This window comes from Arachis stenosperma, chromosome 2 (genome assembly GCF_014773155.1).
Source record: "Arachis stenosperma cultivar V10309 chromosome 2, arast.V10309.gnm1.PFL2, whole genome shotgun sequence".
NCBI classification, from domain to species: domain Eukaryota; kingdom Viridiplantae; phylum Streptophyta; class Magnoliopsida; order Fabales; family Fabaceae; genus Arachis; species Arachis stenosperma.
In genome coordinates this window covers 109,998,014-110,013,559 of record NC_080378.1, presented here as the reverse complement: position 1 = coordinate 110,013,559, position 15,546 = coordinate 109,998,014, and the positions used below count along the sequence as shown (strand labels likewise).

General features: G+C 35.4%; 1 long non-coding RNA gene and 1 pseudogene across 1 annotated transcript; one reads left to right on the top strand and one right to left on the bottom strand.

Annotated features, from left to right (window-relative positions):
- The first annotated feature begins 417 nt into the window (after positions 1 to 417).
- LOC130960309 (uncharacterized) lies at positions 418 to 1,535 on the top strand. Its single transcript, XR_009079061.1, has 4 exons — positions 418 to 519; positions 886 to 946; positions 1,181 to 1,279; positions 1,479 to 1,535. It is a non-coding gene; the product is annotated as an uncharacterized LOC130960309 (long non-coding RNA).
- Positions 1,536 to 6,434: 4,899 nt separating this feature from the next.
- Positions 6,435 to 14,728, bottom strand: LOC130963445 (uncharacterized; annotated as a pseudogene).
- Between the last annotated feature and the right edge of the window lie 818 nt (positions 14,729 to 15,546).

The following is a 15,546-nucleotide window of genomic DNA, read 5'->3' as shown; positions in this document are numbered from 1 at the left end:
GAGAGTGAGGGACGGAGAAGAGAAGCCGCGCTAACCTCGCAACGCCATTGCGTCGTCGCCTCCGTTGAGCGGTCGCCATCATCGTGCGAGAAAGGAGAAGGAGCCGTCGAGGGGTCGCTGAGCCGCTGCCGTCGCCGTCGCGTTCGTTTCTGTCACAGAAGCTTCCATTTCCGTCACTTTCATGTTGCGGAGAGAAAGAACTACGCATGAGCCAGGGGCCAGGGAAAGGGAGCCACCGCCGTTGCATCCTGGCTACACCGCCGTTCAATTCGTTGTTTCATCATGGCCATGGAGAGGAACGTGAATGGAAAAGGAAACAGGGAAGCTGCTACTTGGGATTTGAGGAAAACGGCTCTGTTCTGCCTCGCCTCTAGGTTCTGCAAGTTGCCGGAGTCCTCAGCCGCCGGGAACCAGCACTGGAGCTGCCCAGAATCACTACTGCTGCTGCCATGGGAGCTGGTATTGGAACCACTGATGGAGCTGCTGTGTTTAGTGATTTTCGCGAGTTGTGACATCGAGGTAGGGAATATTTTATTAAATTAAATATTTTAAACTTTGAATGCCTGAAAGGTTTACTGGATTATTACTAATAGTTGAATGCTTCATATGTAATGGATTTGGTTGTAGATTAAATGTGTGACTGGTTGTGCCTCTTGTTGATTTTACGATAGTAAGGTAGAACATGTTGATATGTGTACGCTGTAGTCTGCAAGAGTGTGTTGAGAAGATACATGTCTAATGTTGTTCTGATTTTGATTTGGAAACTGGTTCTCTGAAAATGAAAATTTCCTATAGCTGTTTAGATGCTCTCTTTACTAACTTTGTTTCTTATATTCTGATTCACAGTTTAAGATAGCCCTTTTTTCTACTTTTCATTTTCTTCAGGATTGAAATTGTAGATAAATGCTTTTGCCATGACATAATGGAACAGATTGTTGATTCTTTGGTGAGCTTTACATCTTCCATTAAATTTAAGTACCTCTAGCACAACTTTATCTTAGAATTTCATTTATTCTGCTGCTAAAATGTCTTTAGTGTTGCTTTTAGTTGTAGTCTCTTATCTTGTTAACTCTATTTGTACCAGCTAGTCTTGATTAACATCTATCTATTGTGAGTGGCTTAACTTTCTGGTAACAATTCACGGTTTCTTTTTCCATCTAATTACTTAAATTTCCATTAGGAAAGAGTGGCAAGTGAAACAAATGATGCATGGTGCATTTCTACCCTAAATAGACTTAAAGAAGCTTCGCCATTGAGCTTGAAGGTTTCCCTGAGATCAGTGAGTTTCTTTTTCTTGTCAAAACTCATTTGAGTTCTTGATTACTATGCTTTCTTCCTTCCATACGAGAAGCTACTTACTATAATGTAAACCGTCTAATATTTTCTTGTCAAAACTCATTTGAGTTCTTGATTACTATGCTTTCTTCCTTCCATACGAAAAGCTGCTTACTATAATGTAAACTGTCTAACTGATGCAGATACGAGAGGGTAGATTTTAAACTCTTAACCAGTGCTTGTTGCGTGAGTACCATACGACTTTACAAGCAAAATCTAAGCAGATTTCTGGTGACTTTTGTAAGGTAATGAACATTGCCAGCATTACAAATCCAACATCATTCAAAGATGAGGTTTCTAGGTGGTTTATAAATGTGAGACATTCTTTGCCTTTGAGCTAGCTTTGGGGTTGAGTTAAAATAGGTTATAGATTTCCTGTCTCTTGGCAATTTGTCCATCAATTGTTGTTACTTTTACGTTTACAGTTGAGTTAAAGACTCCTGATATTATTCTTAATTTCTACTATTTACTTTGATGTTGTCAAATGATGGCCTTATTCTGAGCTATTTTATTAGTGCTGATTTGATTTTAGTGAGTTCATATGGGTTGATTTTGATGTTTAGTGCTGCTTTATCCTTGTTAATGGTTGATTTCATGCCTTGTTTTGATTGAGCAATGATGCTGATGGCCTTATTCTGAGCTATTTTTTTAGTGCTGATTTGATTTTAGAGAGTTCATATAGGTTGATTTTGCTGTTTAGTGCTGCTTTATCCTTGTTAATGGCTGATTTCATGCCTTGTTTTGATTGAGCAATGATGATGATGGCCTTATTCTGAGCTGTTTTATTAGTGCTGATTTGATTTTAGTGAGTTCATGTGGGTTGATTTTGCTGTTTAGTGCTGCTTTATCCTTGTTAATAGCTGATTTCATGCCTTGTTTTATTTGAGCAATGATGATGATGGCCTTATTCTGAGCTGTTTTATTAGTGCTGATTTGATTTTAGTGAGTTCATATGGGTTGATTTTGCTGTTTAGTGCTGCTTTATCCTTGTTAATGGCTGATTTCATGCCTTGTTTTGATTGAGCAATGATGATGATGGCCTTATTTAGAGCTGTTTTATTAGTGCTGATTTGGTTTTAGTGAGTTCATATGGGTTGATTTTGCTGTTTAGTGCTGCTTTATCCTTGTTAATGGCTGATTTCATGCCTTGTTTTGATTGAGCAATGATGCTGATTGCCTTATTTTGAGCTGTTTTATTAGTGCTGATTTGATTTTAGTGAGTTCATATGGGTTGATGTTGCTGTTTAGTGCTGCTTTATCCTTGTTAATGGCTGATTTCATGCCTTGTTTTGATTGAGCAATGATGATGATGGCCTTATTCTGCTTGCCATTTTCTGTTTCTGCTTCTTCTGCAGGTTCTCAATTTTTTTCCCTGGTTACATTTTCTTAGTTTAATTAGTTATATTGCTGCTGATTGCCATTTTCGCTTGCTGCCGTTTGATTTTAGTGCTGATTAGTGCTGATTTGGTTTTAGTGAGTTCATATGGGTTGATTTTGCTGTTTGTGCTGATTTGGTTTTTTTGCTGATTTTGCTGTTTAGTGTTGATTTTGCTGATTAGTGCTGATTTGGTTTTAGTGAGTTCATATGGGTTGATTTTGCTGTTTGTGCTGATTTGGTTTTAGTGTTGATTTTGCTGTTTAGTGTTGATTTTGCTGATTAGTGCTGATTTGGTTTTAGCGAGTTCATATGGGTTAATTTGTTAAATTCAGAAATGTCATATTTAATGCCAGAATGCTGCCGAAATTTCTAAAAATTTGTGTTAATTAAATTCCAATTTGTGAATCGAATTTGGTAATTTCTAAAAATGTCATATATAATTAGTATCTTTGTATAGAGAAAACAGTGAAGAAAACACGAGGACCTACACAATGCTTGAAGATTCATGCAAGACAGCTGGAAGATAGAGAAGAAATTACTCTAGATAGTGAAGGAGAGGCAATTGGTCCTACTGATGAAGCTGGAAACAACTTGAGCAAATTTTTGGGCACAGTGACAAGGAATTCAGATTTTTGTCCATTAATTTACACAAATTGGAAGGGGATTAAAGATAAAGAAGCCATTTGGGAATATATTCAAGTGAGAATTTTAGTCTTGTTTCTTTTAGAAAGTATCTAGAAATGTACACATGTATTTTATTCTTACTAACATGATGACTATTTGCTACTTAGCTATTTCAACTCTCTTTTGTTATTATATTTTTTGCAAACTTAGATGATATTGTAGATCTTACAACAATTTTTATAAGTTAAATTTGATGGGAAATGTTCAATTTTTTTTCTTTAGTGACTTCATTCAAATAGTTTAGATTATTTATTGACATTAAATAATTTAAAAAAAACTGAAATTAAGTTCATTCACGAGAAAACTATTGTAAATAAAAAATTATATATCACAAAAAAATCGTTGTCAATAGTTACAAAAGACAATGGTGTTAAAACCGTTGCCAAAACACGACTCCAAAGGTAATGCTTTAAAACCATTGTTTTAGATGACTATAAAATGGCAATGGTATTAAAACTGTTGCCGAAAATGACATTAACAGTAACGCTTTAAAACCGTTGTCCTAGATGGCTATAAACTGGCAATGGTTTTAAAACCGTTGCTGAAACCTGGAGCCAACGGTAACGGTTTAAAACCGTTGGCTATGTGAATAATAAAACCACAACAGTTTAAAACCGTTGCCTATCCAGTTACGCTTTTAAACCGTTGTCATGTTAATAGGAACGGTTAGAAACCGTTGCTTGTTGAGTAACGGATCAAAACCGTTGTCTAAAATTTTCTGTCAAAACTGTTGTCTATGCCACTAACTGTGACAACGGTTTTTCTGTTACCGTTGCCTTAGGTAAAAAACCGTTGCCTTTGAGCATTGGTAACGGCCGCATATACCACAGGTCAAAAACCGTTGCCAAAGCGTTGCCTAAAGTTTTGGGAACGGTTTTTCAATCTACGGCAACGGTTTTTGACCGTTGCGAAAAGCCTTGTTTGTTGTAGTGTATTGTTGATACTGTGAATATTTTGGTTATAGTTTTTATTATCCTTTGTAATTTACTATGTTTTGTTTTTATGCCCACAAAGTGTTTGTGAAAATGCCATCTATAGATTTTGAGTAGATTTTCACACCTTAACTTGGAAAATGAATTCCTAGGATACTAGAGTCATATCCGACATTTAGTGGTAATTCTTGGGTTTTTAGTTGGCTCTTGTTTCCATTGACGCTAGCTTTTTACTAAGTTAATTAGTAAGTTAGCTAAGACTTATGGATTAAGGTCAATTATGCTTGCTTGACTTACTCCTCGATGTTAGGGGTTGACAAAGTGAGATTAACTCATCATAGTTGCCATAGTTATGGTTATGACGATGATAAGATTCCTTAATTTTCATTCCCAAGTCAAGGCTCTTTTATACAATTATTGCATTTTCCCTACTTTTGACCTTATCTTCTTTTTAATTGCGTTAATTTCCTTTTTGATCATTTGTTAGTTCTTTTATTCCTTAGTTCTTTTACATTTTCCGTTTTATACTTCAAAACTCCCGTATTTCACAACCAAGAATGTTCACCTAAGTTGCATGGTCCGAGGGAGACGACCCAGGACTTAAAACTCCCGGTTAATATTTGTTTTGATTGTGACAAACCTTTGAATTAAACTTTGATTGTGGGAATTGCTTGTTGGCATAGACTATGCTTGCAACGAGTTCCTATTTTGTGAAATTTTAGACCGGCACTAATCCGCACATCACGACGCGGTTTGGATATGATGATTTTTTTAAAAAAAATCTGATCCGATCCGATCCAATTTCAAGCGGTTTGGATTGGATTGGATTTGTCATTTTATAAATTAAAAAATTAAATATATATAACAAGCCTCAACATCAAAATTTAAGTAACCAACAATGACATAACAAGTCTCAATAATATCTTGAAAAACTAACAATAACATAACAACAGAAATAAAATTATAGGTTAGTTAAAATAAATAAATAAATAGATTTTGAAAATGAAATATTTATTAAATAATAATAAAGATTTATATCCTCTAAATTTTGAATTTTTCTTTAAAGAGTAAAGTCTGATCTCTCACCATTTATTTCATAAGTGGGACCAAGAGAAAATATGAGAGAGAAATCATTCAAGGTGAGAGATCACACCTTACCCTCTAAAGTAAAAATTCAAAAGTTAAAAGATCAAAATTCAAAATAATAATATTATAGCACATTGTGCTGTTTGGATTGGATTGGATCGGTTATGAGAAATAGATTCGAAATCCAATCCGACCCAATAGTTTGCAAAAAATAGAATCCAACTAAATCTAAATTGGTATAGTTTTAATCGATTTTCAGTTTGGATTGAATTTGATAAGTGGTTTAATTTAGATTGGTTTGGATTTAAATACCCCAGTTAAATTCAAATAAAATCTTTCATAGATAGTAACCCATCTACTGAATTAATAAATTAGAAGAGAATCCAACTAAATCTTAATTAGTATAGTTTTAATCGATTTTTAGTTTGCACTGGATTTGATGAGCGGTTTAATTTAGATCAGTTTGGATTTAAATACCCCTAGTTAAATTCAAATAAAATCTTTCATAGATAGTAACCCATCTACTGAATCAATAAACTAGTGTTAAATCCGTGCGATGCACGGGCTTATATTTCAATTTGACATGTTAAATTGAAAATAATATTTTATAATCATAAATTTTTCGAGTTTATCATTGTCATTATATAGTAAACGTACTGAATATGCTGTTTTATCTTTATTCAAAGTAAAATGCAAATGGAACACTTTAAAGTCTATAATATTCTTGAACCATAAGGAAGTAGACATGAAAAAAAAAGAACATATATAAATGTAATAATAGCATGTCAATTTTACACTAAACTTTATATCAAAAGGCTAATAAAAATTTATCGACAACCTAGTATCTTACTAACTTCATTAGAAAAGCAATTGGCATATGATGTTATGCTCCCCTGTTACACATTTCATCTCAAATCTGAAAATAGAGTTATAGATAAATTAGTTATATCTACAGTAAATATTTGTACAAAAGTGTAAATCATAACATGCTATTAAAATGAAAATAATATTATTCTTACCTAAATATTATTAAAAACTTCTTTGAACACGATATTTGTTGTTCATATCTTTGGATTGCCGTCTTCGTCCAGAATTAAAACCCTGAGGCCACTGCCACTCTTAACTCTTGACAGAGCAACATAAAGTTATCCATGGGTGAACATTGATTTTGGCAAGTAAATTCCTACATGTGATAATGATTGACCCTGACTCTTGTTAATGGTCATTGCAAAGCATACTTTTAAAAGAAATTGTCTTCGTTGGAACTTAAATGGCGATCCTAAATTTGAAGGGATCAAGTTCATTATTGGAATGTACAATTTATCTCCAATATTTCTACCGGTCACTACCGTTGCTCCAATTTACGTTGTTGCCAAGTTCGTTAACTATTAATCTTGTCCCGTTGCATAAACCTGAAGTCTGGTCTATGTTTCGCAGTAGCATTACAGCGACTCCTGGCTTCAGAGTCAACTTGTGATTGGGTAGTCCCGAACATTTGATATCATTTAGGAACTCTGGTGCAAAGCACTCTTGTTTTACATCTTCATTCTCATCAGCTTGACATGTTGTGTCAGAACTCAAATACTCCTTTTCCATCCCTGGAAAGATTGTCAAGACAAAATCATTTACCTTCTCGACACTCTCAAATGTGGGTGCAAGAATTGTCCTACTCTAAAAATACCTAAAATCTGACATATTTTGCAATAAATTTGGATATGAAAAGTCTACCAAATGAGAGAGAGGGTCATCAGTAATTGTAATCAACAGATCATCTGGAATTTCAACTTCTGATTTATCACCAACAACAGAATCAATATTTCCATTTCCAATATCTAGTATTCAATTAGCAAATCTCTTCATTTCACCTTCATCTTGATCCGAAGAAGACATTAGAAGTCTCATGTTTGTATGCAGTTTTAGAACCTTACAAAACGACCACAGATGGGATGAGTTAATAGCTGATGACAATATATCGTGTCTACTCCCTTTCGGAATCACCGGAAGTATCTGTCTGAAATCACCTCCTAGAACAACAACCTTACCGATAAATGGTTGATGTGTCTTATGTTGATCGGTAACTGGCATAAGATCCCTGAGCGTCCGATCAAGTGCTTCAAAGCACATTTTATTGAGCATTAGAGTTTCATCCCAAATTATTAAGCTACTTTGGATGAGCAGCTTAGCCTTCAAACTGCCATGCTTGATGTTGCAAGTAGATTCATCAGTAATTGTAATGGTTATTGAAAATCTAGAATAAGCCGTTCTACCACCAGGTAGGAGTAAAGACACAATTTCACTGGATGCAACATTTAAAATAATCTTTCCTCTAGACCGAATAGCAGAAGAAAGTCCATTCCAAAAAAATGTCTTACCACTCCCGTATTTCACAACCAAGAATGTTCACCTAAGTTGCATGGTCCGAGGGAGACGACCCGGGACTTAAAACTCTCGGTTAATATTTGTTTTGATTGTGACAAACCTTTGAATTAAACTTTGGTTGTGGGAATTTCTTGTTGGCCTAGAATATGCTTGCAACGAGTTCCTATTTTGTGAAATTCTAGACCGGCACTAATCCGCACATCACTGACGCGGTTTGGAAATGATTATTTTAAAAAAAAAATCTAATCCGATCCAATCCAATTTCAAGCGGTTTGGATTGGATTGGATTTGCGATTTTATAAATTAAAAAATTAAATATATATATATATATATAACAAGTCTCAACATCAATTTTTAAGTAACCAACAATGACCTAACAAGTCTCAATAATATCTTGAAAAACTAACAATAACATAACAACAGAAATAAAATTATAGGTTAGTTAAAATAAATAAATAAATACAATTTGAACATGAAACATTTATTAAATAATAATAAAGATTTATATCCTCTAAATTTAGAATTTTACTTATTTTTCATTTAAATTACATTTTTAACTTTCTCTTTACCCAAAAATGACCATAACACCCCTTTTTATCTTTTTACCTTCATTCCATAGGATTAAAACTACTTTTGTAACTACTTTTTAACTCTTTTTACCATGATTTTTGTGCTCTTAGTGACTGAAATTTCAGAGGTGCAGTTTTTATGTTTTTCTTCACTTTTTGTGACGTTTAAAGCTTGAAACTTAAAACCCCAAGCGCTTCCATATTTCCGGCTGTTTTCACACAAAATCCAGAGGCAATATAACAGTATTTTACACATATTTATCAAGCCAAAACTGTGGTAACTCACAAAATTTCCAGAAATTCAAAACAAGCACAAATTCACCACAAAATGGCTCATATAAGCACCGAAAACATGCACAACCATACTCTAACTAATCCTAACCCTTACCTCTTATGTAATTCAGTTATTAAACCTTTCTCACACTAGAAAATGTGCCTACAAGGGTAGAAACACAGTTGGTGGTGGTGAGTTTCGTTTTTGGGCCTAAAGTGTCGCAAAACGTCGAAATTTAGCCATTGTGAGCTCGAAACTCCTTAACTCCTTGACGATTGGATTTTTTGACGGTTTAGAATTCACAAATGAATTCTCGTTGCAAGTATAGTTTCTAAACCAATCACTAATCCTTTCATACAAAAAGTTGTTTGTCACAAGTAACAAACCCCTAAATTTATAAACCGAAGTATTGAACCTCGGGTCGTTCTCCCTAGGATTTACAATAAAGTGTCTTGTTATTGGTTGTGAGTTATTTTGGGGTTTTTGAGATTATAGACAAGAATTATAAATGGCAAAGGAAATAAACTAACAACTAACAAAGCTCTTGGCAAGATATGAGAACTAGAAATCCTATCCTAGTTACCTTTCTCAATTGTGATGAGAATTGTTCATTGCTACCACTTAGTTAACCTCAAACCATGGAGGAAAGTCAAGTGGATGAATCAATTTGATTCCTCAAGTCCTAATCAACTCCTAAAGGAAAGACTAGCTTTAGAGGCATTCAAATCAATTAGCAACTTCTAATTATCAATCAACAAAGGAATTAGATAACTCAAGAGTCACTAATTACTCTACCTAGGCCAAGAGGAACAAAACCTACACTAAGATCCAACCAAGCATTTCACCAAACACTTGGAAGGCACAAATGAAAAGCAAAGCAAATTGACAACAAGAATAGAATCTAACAACATTTATTGAAAGGAATTAACAACAACAATCAAAAGAAACACATTTATTATGAATTACCTTTTATTGAATTGGAAGAAAGTAGAAGGAACAATACTAGATCTACAACAAAATATAAGAACAACATAAAGGAAATTGCAATAAAAGAATGGAAGAAGAATGAATGTAACAACAAGGAATTGAGAAGATAGAAGTAGAAGAAGATGAATCTAAATCTAAATCTAAGAACTAAACCTAATCCTAATCCTAATTCTAGAGAGAAGTGAGAGCTTCTCTCTCTAGAAACTAGTTCTAACTACTTCTAAAACTAAACTATGACTAATGGTAACTAACATGTGTTTCCTTCTTCATTCCTTGGGTTAAATAGCATCAGAAATGAGTTGGATTGGGCCCACAAGGCTTCTAAAATCGCTGGCCACGTGTTGCATTAAGTGGGTCATGCGCCACCATCGGCGCGTCCGCGTACCGTGCGCGTGTGCGCCCCTATGCGCGATGCAACTATGGCAAATCTTATATCGTTTCGAAGCCCCGGATGTTAGCTTTTTAACCCAACTGGAACCGCATCATTTGGACCTCTGTAGCTCAAGTTATGGTCATTTAAGTGCGAAGAGGTCGGCTTGACAGCTTTCTGGTTCTTTCATTTCTTCATGAGTTCTCCAACTTTTCATGCTTCTTCTTCATTCCTTTGATCCAATCTTTGCCTCCTAAACCTTAAATCACTTAACAAACATATCAAGGCATCTAATGGAATCAAGGAGAATTAGATTTAGCTATTTTAAGACCTAAAAAGCATGTTTTCACTCTTAAGCACAATTAAAGGAGAATATACAAAACCATGCTATTTCATTGAATAAATGTGGGTAAAAGGTTATAAAATCCCCTAAAATCAATACAAGATAAACCGTCAAAACGGGGTTTGTCAACCTCCCCACACTTAAACCAAGCATGTCCTCATGCTTAAGCCAAGAGAGAAATAAGGGATATGACACTTATTCAAAGCAAAGAAACTATATGCATGCCACTAAATGCAAAATGATTCTACCTACTTGATTAAAAATAAATCAATCTCCAAGACATACATGCACAAGTAGGGCTTAAGATCATATAACGATTCATGAGTCCTACCAATTTAAATATCAAAATGAAGTTCAAGTAGACTTGCAAGAAGAACACTCATAAAAGCCGGGAATCAAAGAATTGAGCATCGAACCCTCACCGGAAGTGTTTGCACTCTAGTCGCTCAAGTGTGTAGGGTCAATTCTCTCAATTCTCCCCTAATCATGTTTTCTAAGATTTGTTTTTCTTCTAACAACCAACATATATTTCATGCATGCATACAAGTATCATGAGGTCTTTTCTTTAGGTTGTAATGGGGCTAGGGTCAAGGTAGGACCATATATGGCTAGTGGACTTAGGATTTGAATCTTTGATTAACTTAAACTTTCCCACCTAACCTATATAGTGACCTATACAATTAAGTACTAATCTAACTACCCATTCCTCACTTTTTCACATACTCATGTATCCCTTTTTATTTCACAATACTTATGCATTGATTCTTATTGAGCTTCACTTTGGGGCATTTTGTGTAACAACCCTAATTTTCGAGTACATGAGATCTTTTCTAAAGATACGGAGAACTCCGGAGGATCGGTAAAAGGAGAACCTTTGATATATCATCAAGTATCTCAATCCTCATTGTCATTATGTCATCCTTAAGCTAGAACCTCCTTTGAGGCAAGCTTGATAATGCAATCGCGAAGAACCTAGTTTTTGAACCGTATCGGTTGGCAGTTTTGATTCTGATTTTCGTAAATAGTCTCTATTTGACGAAACGGACTCGATTCATGAGAGGAGAGAGATAATAGTATAATATTATCATTATAATAGTATTAGAAGATGATTGAATGATATTATAAGGTTACTTGGTCTGTTTTAGTTAAAAACAGAAATTCGGTTTAACCGGGTTCACAGTTTACTGGTGCAGCTTAGCACCAGCACTCTCTGATGACTTTAGCAATGCTAAGGCCTCATTATTCATGTTTTATTCTCATAATAAATATGTTACTAGTGTCATTTATGCTAGTAGCTCAGAAAATAATTTTTAGAGATGTTTTTACAAGTGTTCCGATACACCTAGTTTTAGTAGTTATACACCTGAGATATTTTAATATTATTTTAATCCACCTCCAAGCCAACCAATCACAACTCACCCTACACCCCCAAAACCCCCAAGGCTGCCTCATTTGCTCATTGTGGCCGAAAATCACCAAGAGAAAAAGGAGAGAAAGTTCTTAGTTCATAAATCTTCAAAGCTTGATTTCTTCTGAACTAAAACTCAAATCAAAACTCCGATTTCACCAAAATGATCCTCTCTTCTTCCTCTACATAACCATGTGAATTATCAAGGCTGGAAATAAGGTGAGATGGCTGTCTCCCTCCCTCTTCAATTCGGTTTCAAGGAAAATCATGCAAAACATGTGTTTTCTTGATGTTTTTCCTTAGGAATCATGCTTAACTTGACTTGAGGGCCAAGAAACGTGAATTTCCAGCAACTCTAAGGTGATATATCTCTTCCTAACATGCTGAGTGAGATTTGGTCAGTTGAGAGTTTTTGGATTTAAAGTTGTTCTTGATGTGTTTTAGGAGGAAAAAGTGCTTTAAGAACACTTCAAAGAGTAACCGGATTTGGAGCAGCAAATCAAGGTAGGGTTTGACGAATTTAATCCTGATTGATTGTGTTTGAGTTGTGTGATTATGATATGGTTTGGCTGTGCTTGAAATTGATTGTTTGTATGAGTAATTCTTGTTGAAATTTTGGTGAAAAATTGATGAAATTTGATGAAATTCAAGCTATGAATGTGTGTTCTTATGGCTGCTGGAAAACGAAACCCTAGAGCTTAAATTGGGGTTCAATTTGTGTTGAAATCATGTAGAAAAGATGGGGTTTTAGTGGCTGCAATTTTATTTTGAATTATGGTAAAAATCGGTTGCTGAAAAGACTGAAAAACGGGTAAAAACAGAGAAAGAATTTGAAGAATTTATGAAGAACATGAAGAACACTTTGAGTGTGGTGAAGAACATTGAAGAACACCTTTTAGATCTTAGAAAGGGCAAGGAAGTAATTATTTTGGTGTTTAAGGGGTTATTTGGTAATTTCTGAAAGTTAGGGTGGTTAAAGTAGAAATATTAAAAGTTACCGGGGTAAAAAGTGAATTTTAAAGGTTAAAGGTTAAAGTAAAGTTAATTTTCGAAAATTAATGATAAAATAATAAATAATAATAATATTAAATAATAATATTTAATTAAAAATAATATTTTAATAAAAATAATAAAATAATGCGAAAAAGGCAGTTTTCTGTAAAAGCTTTAGAAAGACAACTTTAAGTGCAGAATCTCATAATTACCTTCATAAAACACTTAGGGAGTGGTAAGAACATATTAGTGAGGCAAAGATAAAAGAAAGATAAAAAGTTAAAGGAAAGATAAAAACCGAAGAAAAGTCTGTAAAGTTTTAATAACAGAAGAACAGACAGAGATTAGTGAATGAACTAGGGCAACATAGTTAGTCCTTGAGTTGCGACTAGGGTTAGGTATTATATGAAAAGTTAAACTGTTTCAGTATAGACTTAATGAACCTATACTTGGGACAGGCTAACTATTCATATCGAGATTTACATAAGCTTTAAATACATACGTTAAGCAGAGAAAAGAGAAAATCAGAGCAGAGTAAAGAAACACAGAGAACAGAGTAACTAGAGCAGAATAAAGGGATACAGAGAAAAGAGTAATCAGAGCAAAGTAAAAAGACAAAGAGAAAAGAGTAATATGATAAAGAGAATAGAGAACAAGTAAAGGGCCTATTGAAAGGTCATTTGTTGCGTTAAGGCAACCCCAGAGATATCTATGTGATGATCTGCTGCGTGAAGGCAGTCAGATAGATGGTGGTACGACCACTGAGAACGCTTTCCTGGGATACCTTGCTATAATGCTTTGTTGTAAGATAGAGGTTGCTTACAGAGGTATCAAGATGAATGTGCTCCTGTAAGACAGAGGTTGCTTACAGTGAGTATGTTGTTGCTCCTGTAAGACAGAGGTTGCTTACAGTGAGTCTGTTGGGCGTATATCGGCTAATAAGTTTCGCTCTGCAAGACAAAGGTTGCTTGCAGTGGATACCCTGCAAGACAAAGGTTGCTCGCAGTGGTTATTGCCAACAGGAAAGCCTTATCCAGACAAAGGTTGCTGGGTAACGTCGGGAAGTACCCACGAACTGAATGATCATTGATCTCGGGGAAACCCATAAATTGTTATTTGTTTTATAAGCGGGAAAAACCCACGGACTGATAATCATTGATTACGGGAATAACCCACGAACTGATAATCATTGATTACGGGAATAACCCATGAACTGTTGTATGTTGATCTCGGGTATAACCCACAAAATGAAGATCGTTCTTTTGTTGCATGTTGATCTCGGGTATAACCCACGAACTGAGGATTGCTGTGTTTGTTATGTATTGATCCCGGGGAAACCCACGAACTGAGGATCTCTGTTTTGTTTGTGAATTGATCTCGGGGACGCCCACGAACTGAAGATCACTGTTTCCCCTTGTGCGTATATTATGGGGTCGGACTTTGCGCCGATTGCCGGTAGTCACGAAGGAGTGGTATTCTTACCACCGACACATATGCACTAAGGACACAAAGGGAAGCCATATCTGGGACTTGTTCCTAGGTAATGTCAGGATGCAGGGTGTAAACCGACACGTGAGCTCATGGCCTGCATAGGACAGACATGCATCATACTTGGTTGTGCATTTTCTCTATTATGATTGTTGCATGAATGTATGCTCTCTTTGTTTGTATTCTATTCTCCGTGTTTGTGTCTGTGTTTTACTTTCTTGCATTCTTCTGTTTGTGATCTTTTTCTGTTTTTTCTATTTTCTCTATTTATCTGTCTTCTGTTTACTACTTCTCTATATTCTGTTATTAGTCTGCTAAACAACACGAAATTAATGAACGTAACTAATAACCCCGACCCTACTAAGGACTCCCCAGTTCTTACCCCTTCTCTCTCCCTTCCCCTTCAGATGGAAGTAAGAGTACCTTACCGTAGTTCGTTGATGATGGTTCTGCGAAGAGGATCCTGCTCTAGATAGTCTTCTGAGTCTAGGGTGAATATCATTCTCTGATTATACGTATATACTGTGAGACCGGCCAACGTCTGCACCCCGTTCGTATGCGCACTTTAACCTAAATCTTGTGTACGAGACTCCCGTTGTGTGGCTACTTGATGAGGTACCAGAGGGACGTCCTATGGCAATGTCTGGCCGTGCAGAGGAATAGCAGATGATGTCCTACCTTTGGTGACGTTCACCTGACTTGAGTTTTGAAGACTTAGAACGTACTTTCCCTCGCTTTAGTAGTTTAGAGGGACTAGGCGAGTATAGAGTCTAGGCTAGCCTGGGTGCCAGCTTAGGGACTTCTTGAACAGGTCAGGACCTGGGATGTTGTATGTATATATATGTATATAGTTATTATTTAGTTATATCTAGGGGTGTTCTAACTAACAGTCTATATTCTAATAAAGGCTGAATCACCGAATGTTGTCAACTACTTGTGATGTGTTTATGTGTGGTTGTTTGTAACTGTTTTATATATTATTAGTTGTGAATTGATTATGAATGACACTGTTTGTTAATCCAAACGTTTTCAAAAAAAAAAGTACCTCGCAAAATAACTACGCTTTTAACAACGAATCAGGCTCATATAGTAAATAATAGATAATAATTAGGAAGACAAATTGGTAGCGCTCAGTTTCCGGTATGATCTAGACATATTGAAAATTGGGTCGTTACAATTTGGTATCAGAGCAGTTCGTTTCCAGTAGAGCCTGGGGAGTGGACTGACTATGCTTCATTGCATACTCTGCTTGTGTGTCTCATGCCGTTAGGGTATTTTTAAGATACATTTGGCATGAATGTCTATGACTGCTCATTTTGG